Source organism: Martes martes (genome assembly GCF_963455335.1).
Source record: "Martes martes genome assembly, chromosome: 6".
NCBI classification, from domain to species: domain Eukaryota; kingdom Metazoa; phylum Chordata; class Mammalia; order Carnivora; family Mustelidae; genus Martes; species Martes martes.
In genome coordinates this window covers 25,469,496-25,484,795 of record NC_137893.1, presented here as the reverse complement: position 1 = coordinate 25,484,795, position 15,300 = coordinate 25,469,496, and the positions used below count along the sequence as shown (strand labels likewise).

The 15,300-nt window shown below is 35.5% G+C and overlaps 1 protein-coding gene across 5 annotated transcripts in view; it reads right to left on the bottom strand.

The window, feature by feature from the left end:
- The window catches only part of ATG5 (autophagy related 5), a 128,571-nt gene that overhangs the window by 86,359 nt on the left and 26,912 nt on the right, over window positions 1–15,300 (bottom strand). The gene's annotated exons all lie outside the window — the stretch shown is intronic.

The window sequence follows — 15,300 nt, the reverse complement described above, 5'->3', positions numbered from 1 at the left end:
AAATCAGCACTAAAATTTGTTAAATTTTCTTGATTCTCTTAAATCTTTTTTTTTTTTTTGGAGATTTTATTTTTAAGTAATCTCCACGCCCAAAATGGGTCTCAAACTCACAACTCCAACATCAGCCAGGTGCCCCAATTTTCTTAAATCTTCTAATTTTACCAAGAGCCAATCTACAAACTTACCTTCAGCCAATCATTTGCTTCCCTTCTGGTACAATCTAAGTACTATTTCCCAACCTGTTTGCTAGATCCCATTCTGTGAATCTTTGAAATCCAGTTTAGTTAATTATTCCCATTTTTTTCTGTAGTTATCTGTAACCATTTTCTTTCTAATCATTGTTTCTCATTAGTTGTTTCCAAAATAAAACAAGCACCCAAAGAAAAACAAAAAAAACTTCCTTCAACCTCAGCTTCCTTCTGGCTACAGTCCTCTCTCTTCTCCCCTTCAGAGCCAACGTTTAAGGTGACCAAGCTGGCAATCAGCTCTTATCCATGCAATCTGTTCACTGTCCTCACCACTCTTGCCAACTGCTGTCTTGAAGGTCAACAATGATACCTCCCAGGCCTTCTTTTAAGTCCTCATCAGACATCTAACACCTCTGAATATACTCCTTGAAGCAGTCATCCTCAAGTCTGTGACACCACACTTATTTTTCTTAGTTTCTCATTCTCATTTCCAAAAGCCTATTCTGGCACCATTCCTTTTTTCTTTCTTTCTTTCTTTTTTTTTTAAGATTTTATTTATTTTATTTGACGGGAGGAGGAGCAGAGAGAAAGGGAGAAAATCTCCAGTAGAAAATCTCCTGCGTCAGGCTCCATCTCATAACCCTGAGATCACAATCTGAGCCGAAACCAAGAGTTGGATGCTTAACTGACTGAGCCACCCAGGTGCCCCAAATGTTGGTATTTTTCAAGTTTCTAGTCTAGCACCTCATTGCTTTTTTTTCATTCCACATACTCCCCTTCATAAACTTACCTACTTCCTCATCATTCACAGACTAGTAAGTCTCAATATCTGTCTCCAGCCAAGATCCTTCCCATGACTAGGACCCATACATTCATTAATCTATGAGACATGGCATAAGGCATAGGAGACTTCAACAAATTCCAAAGTAAAGAAATAAGTCCCCCCCCCGAATATAGTTTCCTATATTCAAGCAAGTTCTATTGAATCCACATCTTAAACAGATCTGAATCCATTCACTTTCAGCATTCCCAGAGCTGCTTTCCTAGTACAAACTAACAACTATCTGACATTTCTGAAAAACTTTGCAGCTGGGTCTCGGCCCCAAATCTTAACCCCTTTAATTCCATTTTTCACATTTGGAGTCACAGGGATCTTCCTAAAATGCAAATCAGAACTTCTCACTCAGCTGCTCTGCTCTATGATAAAGTCAAACTTCATCCAAAGCCTTCAAGGTTCTAAATGACTTAGATCTTCTGCTAACCTCTTCATCATAATCTCCTGCTCCCCCCTCACATATTTCATTTTCTTTCCCTTCTCCCACACACACATTCCCGGTCCAATGATCTTGATTATCTGTCATCTGCTCAAACATTCTTTTAGCCATACTCTCTCATTTCTGTGCCTCTGCACAAAATATCTCCTTTGCCTACAACACTTTTTCCTTCTCTATCACTTGACCACTTATACAACTATCCAAAAATACCCTCCTCCATCTTCAGGTTCAGTTTCAACATTACTTCCTCCAAGAAATTTCTTACTTCCCAAGTGTAGGTTAAGTTTACAAAGTTCATATAGTTGACTCTATAATATTTATGTTCTTAGGTCGTACTACTCTTAAGCTCCACGAGGTAGAGACCATGACTGTTCTCACTTGTACTTTCTCAATAAACTTTGTAATTAAGTCAACTTCATTGAGATACAATTCAGAGTGAAATGTAGAAATTTTAAGTGTACAGTTAAATAAACCTAAGTGTCAGCCCAAACAAGATATAAAATATTACTACGACACCCAAGAAGTTCTTTGGTGCCCTTTGCAATCAGTTCCCTCATTATGACCCAATTAGCTGATCTGATTTGTAGCACAAGATTAGTAGCATTTTTTACTTATTAGCATAATGCTTTTGAAATTCATCTATGTTACTGCATGTATAAATAGTTGCCTTCAGCTGCTAAGTACTACATCATTGGATTGATAAACCACTCTGTTCACCCAAAAACCTGTTAGTAGACATTACAATTGTATCCAGAAGGATGCATGGGTGGCTCAGTCATTTAGGTGTCTGCCTTCAGCTCAGGTCCTGATCCCAAGGTACTGGGATCAAGTCCCACACTGGGCGCCTTGCTCAATGGGGAGCTTGCTTCCCCCTCTGCCTGCTGCTCCCCCTGCTTGTGCTCTCTGACAAATAAATAAAATCTTAAAAAAAAAAAAAAAAGATTGTATTTAAGTACACAAGTCTTTTGTGAACATGTTATCTTTTTTTTTTTTAAGATTTTATTTATTTATTTGACACAGAGAGAGAGTGCGCACGAGCAGGGGACACGGCAGGTAGAGGGAGACAGAGAAGCATGTTCCCGTTCCCTGCTGATCAGAGAGCTTGAGATGGGGCTCAATCTTATGGCCCCGAGATCATGACCAGAACCAAAACCAAGTCAGAAGCTTAACCAACTGAGCCACTAGGTGCCCTGAGCATTCACTGTGATTTAAACATACACCTCCCTGATGAATAAAGGTACTGAACATCTTTTCACATGCTAATTGTTCTTATATAAATATACACATATTATATGCATATATATTTATAAACAGTGTGTGTGTGTATATATATATATACACACACACATATTTATGTATATATTTAAACTATATATATATTTAAACTATTCAAGTTTTTTGGATTTGTTCCAAAGCAAATCATGTATCAGAGAACAATTTCAGCAATATGAATTTCATATTTACTTCTGTAAATACTGTCCATAAAAAATACTAAATGAATGCAGAAATTGCACCCAGCTAAACTGAGCCACAAAATATACAAAACGTAACCTCAGCAATAGACCTGTTACCTCAATTTATGTTACAAACTATACTCATCCACATTCGAAGCTATAATTTTGTCTGATTTGATAACTTTTCTTCCACCACTTCACTGATAAGCTGTAATCCCTTCTGATCCTCATCTCTACAAACTTAGTCTTTTTCTATATAAAGTGCCAAACTTGTGGTAGTATTTATGTATTTAACCATTTAACCTATGTAAAACTTTTACATTTTTTAGGTTTTATTTTTTATTTTATTTTTATTAGCTTTTATTAGGTTTCTGTCTTTTTTGTCACTAACAGTTTTTGGTTTTGTGCCCTTAATGCATTTTCCCCATAAGTCCTGTGATTTTTAACAGTGCCTTGTTTTTTAGGAATACTTGTTTTGCAGTAAAGCAAAACTACCCATAGAAGTGGTAGGAACAGACATCCTTTCCCTTTTTCCTGATCTTGGGGTGAAACATTCAATAAGCCACCATTTAGCATGATTTTAGCTCTAGATTTTTCATATTTACTCTTTGCCAAATCGTTTTTTTGCTAAGAGTTTTGAAGATAAATGGGTACTGAATTTTGTCAAAAGCTTTTTTGGTAAGGATCTATGTGATTGTATGATTTTTTCCTATTTTTCTGTAAATGTGCTGAACTACACTGATTCATTGATATTTGAATCACCCTTATATTCCTGGGACAATCTCAACCAGGTTGTGGTGTACTATCCTTTATTGAAGATTCAGTTTGTTAGTATTTTCTTGAGAGTGTTTGTATTTATGTTCATGAGGGATATTGGGCTGTATTTTTTTTTCCTTTAATATCTATTACATATTCTTGTATCAGTTACTCTGATCTGTTAAACAAACTGGGAAATAATCCCTCCTCTTCTGTTTTCTGAAAAAAGTCTGTGAAGATTAGTACTATTTGTTCCTTAAATATTTGAAAGAACTCATCAATGAAACTTTGTGAATTTCACTTTGTAATTTTTAATTACAAATTCAACTGCTTCATATATTTAGAGGCTACCCATTTTGATTTATTGTGTCAATTTCAGTAAATTATATTTTTGTTGAGTATGTCCATTTGTCAAATTCACTAGCATAAAGTTGTTAATTATATTTCCTACCATCCTTTTAATGGCTGTAGGATCAGTAGTAATATCCCATTTTTTGTTCCTGGTATCAGTAAGCTGTGTTTTCCTACTACAGAAAGTTTTAAAATCCCTCTAAGCACAGCTTTATGTGAAGCCCACAAACTTAAATTCTGTTGTGTTTCCATTATCATTTAGTTTGAAATATTTTTAAACTTCCCTTGTGATTTCTTCTTTGACCCACAGTTAACTGAAGATTCAGTAACCCCATCCTTTGGACAAATCTGATCATACATTTTATTTACAAAGATACTACAAACTCTTCTTTAAAATTATATTATTCTTGCTTTTAACAGTCATTTGCTTAAAAAAAAAAAGCTAAAGGGGTAATCTTTTGTATTTATCACTTATCTACCATTTCTAGCATTCTTCACTCCTGTCTGTAGCTTCTTTCAGTGCTTTAAGATATCACTGCATTGTACTTTGATCTCATAAGACAGCAGCCATCATTCATCATCACTTACTGTTTTTTTTATGTCATGTTTCTTTTTTTGTATAGACTTTCTATATTGATTTTCACCAGTCTGACTATGATATACCTGTGTGTTTTCCTATATATTTACTTGCTTTGGATTTCCTGAGCTTTTTCAACACAAAGATTGTTTTCTCCCCAAATATGAAAAATTATTAACCATTATTTCTTTTAAATTGAGATGTAATTCAAATATGATTCACTTAAATTTACCATTTAAAAAAGTACATTTCAGTAGTTTTTAGTATATTCACAAGGTATAAAACAATCACCACTATCAAATTACATAACTCCAGAAAGAAACCTCATATTTATAAGCAGTCACACTAATTTACTTTGTCTCTACAGATTTTGCATATTCTGAACACTTCATAAAAATGAATCCAGTATGCATACAATATGCAGCCCTTTTGTGTCTTCTTTCTTTTACTTATCATGACATGTCAAAATTCATCTATGCTATAGCATGTATCAATACTTCATTTCTTTTCATGACCAAATTATACTGTTGACCCTCAAACAAGTGGTTAGGGGTGCCAACCCACACCTTTCCCCATGTACTCGAAAATCTGCATATAACTTTTGACTCCCCCAAATTTAACTACTAATAACCTGTTGACTGGAAGCCTTACCAGTAACATAAACAATCAATTAAATGTTTTGTATGTATATGTCTTATACACTGTATTTTATAAGTGAGTAAGCTACAGAATAGAAAATGTTAAGGAAAAGAAAATACTACAGTACTATATTTATCAAAAAAAATCTGGACATGAGTGGACCCACACAGTTCAAATCATGCTGTTCAAGGGCCAACTATATTCTATTATATGGATATACATTCTGTTTACCCACTCATCTGCTGATGAACACTGGGGTTGCTTCCACTTTTTGGCTATTATGACTAATGTTGCTATGAACATACCAGTACAAGTTTTTAGGGGGACATGTGTTTTCAGTTCTCTGGGGTATGTAACTATGACTGGAATTGGTGGGTCATATGGCAAGTCTATGCTTAATGATTTGAGGAACTGGCAGACTATTCTCCAAAGCAGCGTATCATTTTACATTTCTAATAGTAACATGTAACATAGAAGAGTACCAATTAATCCACACTTTAACACCTGTTATCATCCAACTTTTTGATTATAGCTATCTTAGCGGGTTGAAGAGGTAACTCAATGTTATCTTTCTTTGCCTTTTTTTTAACAAGTATTCTGAGCATCACTGCATGTGCTTCTGGCCATTTTTTATCTACTTTGGAGAAATGTCTACTCAAATACTTTGCCCATTTTTAATTGGGTTATTTACCTTTTCATTATTGAATTCTGGGAGTTCTTTATATATTCTGGACACTGGACCCTTCTTAGACATACGACTTTGCAAACATTTTCTCTTATGGGTTGTCTTTTCACTTCCTTTGAAGCACGAAAGTCTTTCATTTTGATCAAGTCCAATTTACCTGTTTTTCTTTTTCTTTGGTTGTTTGTGCTTTAAGTGTTATACCTAAGAAATTACTGACTAATCAAAATTTATTTTTTTCTAGGAGTTTTATAATTTTAGTTCTTACATTTAGATATCTGATCCACTTCTACTTATTTTTTAATAGCAGTTTCATTCTCTTACATGTGGGTATCCAGTTGTCATAGCACAATCTGTCAAAAAACCACTCCTTCCTTCACTGCACTGTCTCAGCACCCATACAAAAAAATTAACTGCCCATATATGTATGTGTTTTTATTTTGACTTTCACTTCAACTCCATTGATTTATGTCTATCCTTATGCCAATATCATGGAGTTTGGGTTATTGTAGCTTTGAAACAAAAAAATGGGAGTCTAATCATTATTTCTTAAAAACATTTTCCTGAACCATTCCCTTTTTCCAGGACTCTAAGTACATGTATGTAAGACTGCTTAACATTATCCTCGAGGCCATCAGGATTGTCTCCCTCCCCCACCAGCACCAGTTTTCTTCTCCCAATTCTTAATACTGCATAAATTTCTATGGATCTGACTTCAAGTTCACAGAATCTTTCTTGTGCCATCTCTAATTCACATTAAGCCCAACCAGTGAATTTTTCATTTCATATATTGTTCTTCTTAGTTCTACAATATTGTAATCTTATTTCAAGTCACTGACTTAATAGTTGATTTAATTCATTTTTCCTAATTCCAAATGTGGGTTATCTCAGGGTCAGTTTCTATTAACAGCATTTTCCCCCCTTTGATATGTTTCAAGTTTTACTGATTATTTGCATGTATAGTAAATATTGGTTGCATGCTGGACATTGTAAATACGGTGTGAGGATTCTCGATTATACTGTCTTTCTTGGTGAGTTTTGTTCTGCCTAGTGCCTCTCCCTGATCCCCAAAAGAGCTAATTTTAGGCTTTATTAGAGAAGATCCAGAGTAATCCTTACTCTTAAATAGGAGTTGGCCAACTTTTTCTGTAAAAGGCTAGACAGTAAATGCATTAGATTTGTGGGCCACACAGTGTCTATAGCAAGCATGACTTTGCCCTTGTGGCCCAAAAGTAATATGTAAATGAATTAGCATGGATGGTTTCATTTTATTTTTTTTTTAAGATTTTATTTATTTATTCGAGAGAGAGTGAGCAAGAGTGAGAGAGGGAGAGAGAGCATAAGCAGAGGGGGAGCTGCAGAGGGAGTGGGAGAAGCAAACACCCTGCTGAGCAGGGAGCCTGACATAGGTCTCAAAACCGGGACCCCAGAATTATGACCTGAGCTAAAGGCAAGCGTTTAACTGACTGAGCCACCCAGGTGCCTCTGGATGGCTGCATTTTTAAACAAATTTATTTATAGTCACTAGAATTTATATTCCACATAATCTTCAAGTTTCACAAAATACTATTCTTTTTTAAAACTCTTTTCTAGGGGCACCTGGGTGGCTCAGTCAGTTAAGCATCTGCCTTCAGCCCAGGTCATGTTCCCAGGGTCCTGGGATCAAGCCCCACATTGGGCTCCTTGCTAAGCAGGGAGCCAGTTTCTCCCTCTGCCTCTGCCCTCCCTACCCCCTACTGCTGCTCACTCTCTCTCTCACATTCTCTGTCTCTCTCTCTCTCTTTCTAATAAATAAGCAAAATCTTAAAAAAAAAAAAGTGAAATAAAATTCTTTTTCTGCCACTAAAATACATAAAAACCATCCTTAGATCACAAGCCATACAAAAACAATCAGTAGGCCAGATATAACACAGACTGTAATTTGCTAATCCTTCTCTGAAATATAATAGTTACTCCTACAGCAGGTCCTTCCGGTCTCAGATAAATGTTTAGGAAGTTAACTAGGTCTCTCTCCACCCTGGGTGGACTAGAATCCAACATCTCCAGGTATAATGGGGCTTGCCCCACTCTAACATGCATTCTCTTATCTGACCTTGAGGAGTATTGCCTATGAATATGCACCACAACTGTCAGAAAAGGACTTTTGGGAAACTCACACTTATACTTTTCTGAAACCCTGCTCAGCAAATTCCAGCTGCTTCAGTAGCCCAGAACTCCAATCTTTGCATCCTTAACTCAGCAGGACTTCCCTGCTCTGCTTGAGTTCCACTCCCCACCACACAGTCAGGAAACTGCCCTGAAACAGAGATGGGCTAAATGTGGTGCTCACCTTGTTTGTTCTCTTTCTCTCTAATGTCCAGTGCCTGAAAAGAGCTCTACTTCATATATTTTGTCCAGTTTTATAGCTGTTTATGGCTGGAGGAAAAATCCAATCCAATTACTCTGTCATGGCTGAAAAGTAGATGTTAACCTCAATAAATATTTGATGAATAAAATAGTGACTAAACAAACCATATTTCATAAAATTTTAAGTATACATGACCCTACATCCTCTCCACCTCCTTCACACCTTTCTGTAATCCCTTCCCATGGGCTACAGGCAGCACCTTGATTTGCACTTAACCAAAAGAATATAGTGAAGGCTATTGGATCTTACTCCCGTGATTTTAAGTGACACTTACATAAAACTCCAATCTTGCTAAAAGACTAGCTCTAGAGACCTTTTGTTGGCTGAAAGAAGTAAGCTGCCATACTGGGAAAGTCCACATGGCAAGGAACTTTAAGCAGCCTTTAGGTGCTGAGTGCAGCCTCTAGCTGACAGTCAAAAGAAAGGGTCCTCAGTCCTACAATCACACGGCAATGAATTCTGCCAGCAACATGAGTGAGCTTAGAAGAAGATTCTCAGTCTCCAGGCAAGAATGTAGCTGAGCCAACACCATGATTACAGTGGGGCCCTAAGCAGAAGATCCACAGAAATGGTGAAGTAATAAATTTGTGTTATTTTAAGCTGCTACATTTGTGGTGATCTGTTACACAGAAACAGATATGTACTACATTACTGATAGATACTATAAAACAACTACCAATATTTAGAGCTGGCAAGTACATGAAGCAGAAGCATGGGAATGACCATGAAGTACACTCAAGAACGAGGAAAGCTACCTCAGACCTATGTCATCAACACACAGTGGAAAAGCAGAAACACAGTAAATTACCTCAGGGAGACACAGTGGCTCCTGGCCTAGCAAGAAAGAACGAAGCCATCAGAAAAGGGGTGTGGGCAGTCATACAAATATATTTAAAGAACAGTCAGAACCAGTGGTAGTGCCTTCCAACCACTGTAGGAAAGACAGAGAATATCTTGGTCCAAAAACCTAATTTTGTCTAGTCACAATCATTCAGCAGCGTTTTACACAGAAGCACTTACCTTAATGCTGACCCTCTTTTACCTAGCAAATGCGAACTCTTACCACTAATAATCACTATCAAAATTTAAAATTAAAATCTATGCTCTTATCAAAACCAAAATACACCAATTTAGCCCCATGTTATCAGGAAAGAAAGAAAAAAAACACCAAGGTATTGCTGATTTTGTTTTCTCATTAAACTTTATTTAGGATATGCAATAGAATTTGGCATTTTAAAGAACCTACTATGTTCACCTGATGCTGAACCATATAATGAATTTCTCTTTTTAAAAATCCCACATACTATAAGGAACTTTCTTATTATAATACAGCTTTGCAAGCAGCATCCCCACAGGAATAATATAAATATTAGAGGGAAAAAATAGAGAAGGAGAAAGCCAAAGTAGCAAAATGTTGGCAACTGGCAAATCAGGGTAAGAAGTATGTGGATGTTCACTAGACAACTCTCAACTTTTCAAATACAGATTTAAACTTTTTAAAATAAAAAAGTGAAGAACGAGAAATAAGATAATTTTCTCGGTAAGCTAATGAAGTTTAGGGATCATAAATATTCTTGAAGCTAATTAGAAAAGACTGAAGAAGTTACTATTTTCATTCGTTTTGATAAATGGAGGAAGAAAGCAAAATAAATATCTAAATCTACGTTTTAAAACAGTAAACACCTTACAATTATGTAATGTTTCTCTCTCAGAATTCCAAAAATAATATAAAAATTTCTAAAAACATTAATTTTCTGAATCATCCTTACAACTTTTTGGTTCTTTACACAATATTAACTTCTAAATCTGCACTGTTCTCCAAACACTTGTTATTCAAAAAGTGGTCTGCTGAATCAGTAACACTGAATTACCTGTGAATTTGTTAAAAATACAGAACCTCAACAGCCAAACTATGAATGCAGCCCATGTGTCCATCTATAGATGAACGGATAAAGAAATTTTATGTGTATCTACATATATGTATGTATATACATATACATACATAAACACACACACACATAAATTTTATATATATACAAATGTGTGTGTGTATATATGTATATATATGTATATATATGTATATGTGTATATATATGTATACACACACACACACACACACACACACACACACATATACATAGGAATATTATTCAGCCATAGGAACGAATGAAATCCTGCCACTGGCGACAACATGGATAGAGCTAGAGAATATAATGCTATGCAAAATAAGTCAGAGAAAGACAAATATCATATGATTTCACAGATAACGCGGAATTTAAGAAACCAAAGGGGAAAAAAGAGACAAACCAAGAAACAGACTGTTAGCTACAGAGAACAAACAGATGGTTACCAGAGTGGAGATGGGTGGGGAGGTGGGGAAAATAGGGGATAGGTATTAAAGAGTACACTTATCATGATGAAAATAATAAATATTTACATATTCATAGCTTCAGGATCACCAACAACCCACAGTCTTTACAGTGAGGGAAGGATTATTAATTTCATCTATTATATAATGAAATTGTAGTGGTGGTAAGACAAGATTAGGATAGTGACTAATAGAACAGTTTAAACTGTTTCTCCTTCTTATATATCTATTGTACTTGTGTGTTACGTTAGCTGTTAACATTAATGAAATAATGTAAATCACTAAGGAGCTAATCAGGACAACAATCATTAATGTATGATCATGAAGTGTAAAAGTTCTTCTACAATAGGTGATGCTGCATCTTGGAAACGTAGCTGGAATGGATATGTCACCAAGATATAAAGTGTTTGGACTTCTAATTTCACTTAGACAAAGTTATATTATTTTTACTAATACCTCACTAATTGAGAAAGAAACAGAAGTTATGATATTGGCTTGGCACCAGCTGGAGGAGGCTTGATTCCTTTCCTTCCTATTTTACATTTATGTAAGAAGATTCTTCAAAGGTATGATATGGGGGGGCATCCATGTAGTCATTTGAGATAAGCAGCTGTTAATTCCACTACTGCAATTTTGGCTTAGATGCAAATTCCTCTTAAATTATGAAAATAATTGACATTATTGCTATTAATGAAATGAATGAACCTACGGTAGATGAGATGGTATTTCATGCTGTATACACATGTGGATAATCAGAGTTAGCTGGTGGCATTCTTGAAAAGTCAAGAAAGTGTGATGGTAAGAAACTTATGTTAACACATTTGTGTTTGTGAAATGAATTTTTGCTCAGGCTGAGCTAAATGTATAGCCTGAAAATAATGGGAGCCAGTGAACAAATCCCCCTATAATAATAAATAATGCTTCTATCGATAAGATATAATGAAATTATGCTACTACATAAGGATCAAGTAGTTAAGTCCTGCCAGGCCTCCTACTGTAAATAAGAAAATAAAACATAAGGCTCAGAGTATGGCTGGAGATCATTTAATATTTCCTCCATGGAGGGTTGTTTCTTAATTAAGTACTTTTACTCTCATAGGAATGGCAATCCTTGTGGTAGCTGATATAAAACACACTCATGTGTCAACATCTATGCCAAAGGTGGTGAATATATGATGAACTTGTGCAATGAAGTCTAAAAATCCAATGGAAAAAAAAATAAAAATAAATTAAAAAAATAAAAACAGAACCTTTGCCCTCAGCCCAAACCTACAGAATCAGAATCAAAATCTGTACCTTAACAAGACACAAAGGTAATCTGTATGCACATTAAAGTTTGAAGAACACTACTCTAGACATTAAAATTCATTTACTATAAACATTATATATCTATTCAAATGAAAAGCAGCAAAGTCCATTAAAAATTAGAGAAAATATCTGAAAGCTATTTAACAGGTATTCTCCCCCAAGAATTCAGTCTGAACCACAAAATGATCAAATGTGTGAGGTAGAGGCAGCCGGGGCAGGGCGGGGGGGGGGGGGGGGGGTGTCTCTTGGGAGAGTTTACTATTGCATAAAACCTAATCAAAATCAATTTATATCTTTGAAAGCAACTGTAAAACAAATCCCAAGCTGTCTGGTTAGAATACAGATATCATTTAACATACTCAGTATCAAAAAGATAAAATACACACTGACATATCAACTAACATAAAGTTGTTACTCAATAAATTCAATCAACTGATAAGCTATTATCTAGAAACTAAGGACAAAACAAAACACTGCTTCCTCATTCTAAAAGCATCTGCTTTTCTACCTGCAAATGTCTTACTCGATTTCATTATAATGAATCAAAAGCCATAAAGCAGTATAACAGAAATGGGCCTACATTAATCAGTATAACCATAAATTAAACACTTAGGGACAACTTTTGAGGAAAGCTAAGTCTTATAACCCTAAAAAAAGGGAGCTTAGTATACAGAAAGAAATTCTCCCCCCATACGGTCCAGGTGCAGAAAGTGTAAGAAGAGCTTATAGAAATACACTGGTAGCTTGAGCAAATTTATAGCACCCTCTATAATATCCTTATTAGCTCTACAATTCTGCTTTCTATTTGATTTCTCTAATAAACTTCCCAACTGGGAAGAAAATGGTGACCTACCAAAGACCTCAAAGAGTGATTCATTTAAAAACACCAAGAACATACCCATTACATGTAACACAAAAATCATATTTTCTGTGTAAAATAACTATTTTCTAGAACAACAACAAAAACTGAGGGAGAATACTGGTATTCTTTTACAGTTTTGCAAATATCTTTAATGTTTGGCTTTGTGGAAAACAGATGAACTATTTGCTTCTACATTCAGTGCTTTTAATGTTGTTTTGACTAACTTATATAAATATATAGGCTTATAAAAATATGTACCTGGAAAAAGGAGTAGCATTTTAACAGACTTCAGATTTGTGGATATTCTTTTTTGACACTACACCAGATTCAATAAGTATAGTTTATTAGAACATTAATGTGGAATCTGAAAGCTTATCAATAAACATTTTGATTTCTGTTACATTAAAATTCCTAATTCTGACCTTGCATTTTGAATGGTTCTTTTTCACATACATTATTTTGTAACATCATGCATTGACCATTTGGAAAATACTTGTTTGCTGAATTAATGTAGATCTCTAAACATTGACACATTTCATTACATAAAATTTCTTAAAAATCAGATCTGTTAAAATGACCAAAAATCTCAACAGAAAACTGTTTTAAGAATAATAAAGCTGTCAAGGTCATGGTAGCAGATATGTTTTCCAAAGTTCTAATTTTCATTTAGAAGTTCACATTTTAACACCGGCAACAAATACTGTTGTCCTTACTCTGAGAGAGTCACTTCATTTATTTTAAGAGACTATCTTACAAATACCCAAATACATTTTATCAGTCACTCTTTCGAATAAAAAACGGTGTTTTATGAAAAAAGTGGCGTGTTCAGCTTGCCCTCAAACAAGGGCTTCAGTGCTTTTCCTTAAGACAGTCAATGTATTTGGCACAGAGCAGAAGTGCTTTATATGCACTCTCATTTCGACACACAGGAGATTAAAAAGACATGTACTTAAGAGTTAAGATGAAGAATAATCAATAATTTGTACTGCTTCATCCAGAACAGTCTTAAGTGAGGCTGATATTCTTTCTACTGCAAGTGTGTGGCAGTGAAGAATGCAATAACCACTTGCACAGAGTGGTGCACCACCCTGCTCTGTGCTGTGGCGCCCACAGTTTGACCCACCATCTCTTTTGCAGATCAGTACAAATGTAAACACAGAGGCATGAGCAAACAGCACCTTAATATTATTATGGAAATAGACTGGACCTCATGAATCCATTCCAAGAGCCTTGGGTACCCCTATGGGTCCACAGAGTGCTTTGAAAAGCACTACACTGCACCACTACACTAGAACAATCGAAACAATTCTAAGTCTTTCCTATCATTACTATAGTCCACTCATGCACTTAATCAGTTATTACAGAAGGCTTGGTATGTGGTGCCAGGTGGGTACCATAAAATGTCCCGGTGTTTGAGTGTCTTTGTGTCATTCACTCATATATCCCAAGCATCTAGAATAGTGCCTGACTGGCACATAGTAGGCTTCTGGTATGTGTTGAATGAATAAATAAATGGGTAGCTATGATATATTTTAACCTAGATTCCAAAGTCCTAGAGTGCATCCCTCTCACATGAATAATTATGGGAATTGTTTTTCAACATAATGGGAAAGACTAACATGTTAGGCAATACAGAACCTCTACACTCATTACGCTTGGAGTAGTTTTACTTTATACCATTCTAAACTTAAATTATTATAAATACAGGCAGTCTTCACTTTGCATGATACCATGGTAACTGAAAGTCATGCATATTAGAACCATATCCTACTCTGGTTCCGTGGTAACTAAAATCTGTGGTAACATGGTACTCTGCAAAGCACATTAGTGCAAATGAGAGGGAAATCAATGCCAAAGACCCACACACTCAACTGAATAAAGTGGGAAGGAAAGCATCTTAGGAAGAATGGGTGAGCAGCCTTTGGGCTGTGACTTTGAATGAGTGCCCCTTACAGGAAAGCAAATTAGATATCTAAAATGACTTTTCAAACTCCTAACATGCTTCCCTCCCACAATTCATCGCCCTTTGAGAATCACTGCCTAGTGATCAACTAAAAGAGGTATTTCAATTCTTCAGCGGTATTTGTTTATTGCTTGGGGAGCAGGGGCTGAAGAATCAAGGTGGTTAAGGGGGAAGACAGACCACTTTATAAACTATTAGGACAAAATTAAGTTACAATAAATGGACTGATCATAGAAACTACAGGAATTAAAATTTCTCAAAACACACTCAGATCAAGTCTTTGGAGTTCTGTCTCCTAACGCTTCTCACAATTCAATCAAAACAGCCTTAGAGATACTCAACACATTAAGTTGTACCCCTTCCCCACTCCCATGCCCACATCTAAACTCTGGACTTTGTTCTTCTTATTGGAGATTTTTGGTGAATATAAACATTCCAAAATATTACAAATTTTATTTTATTTATTTATTT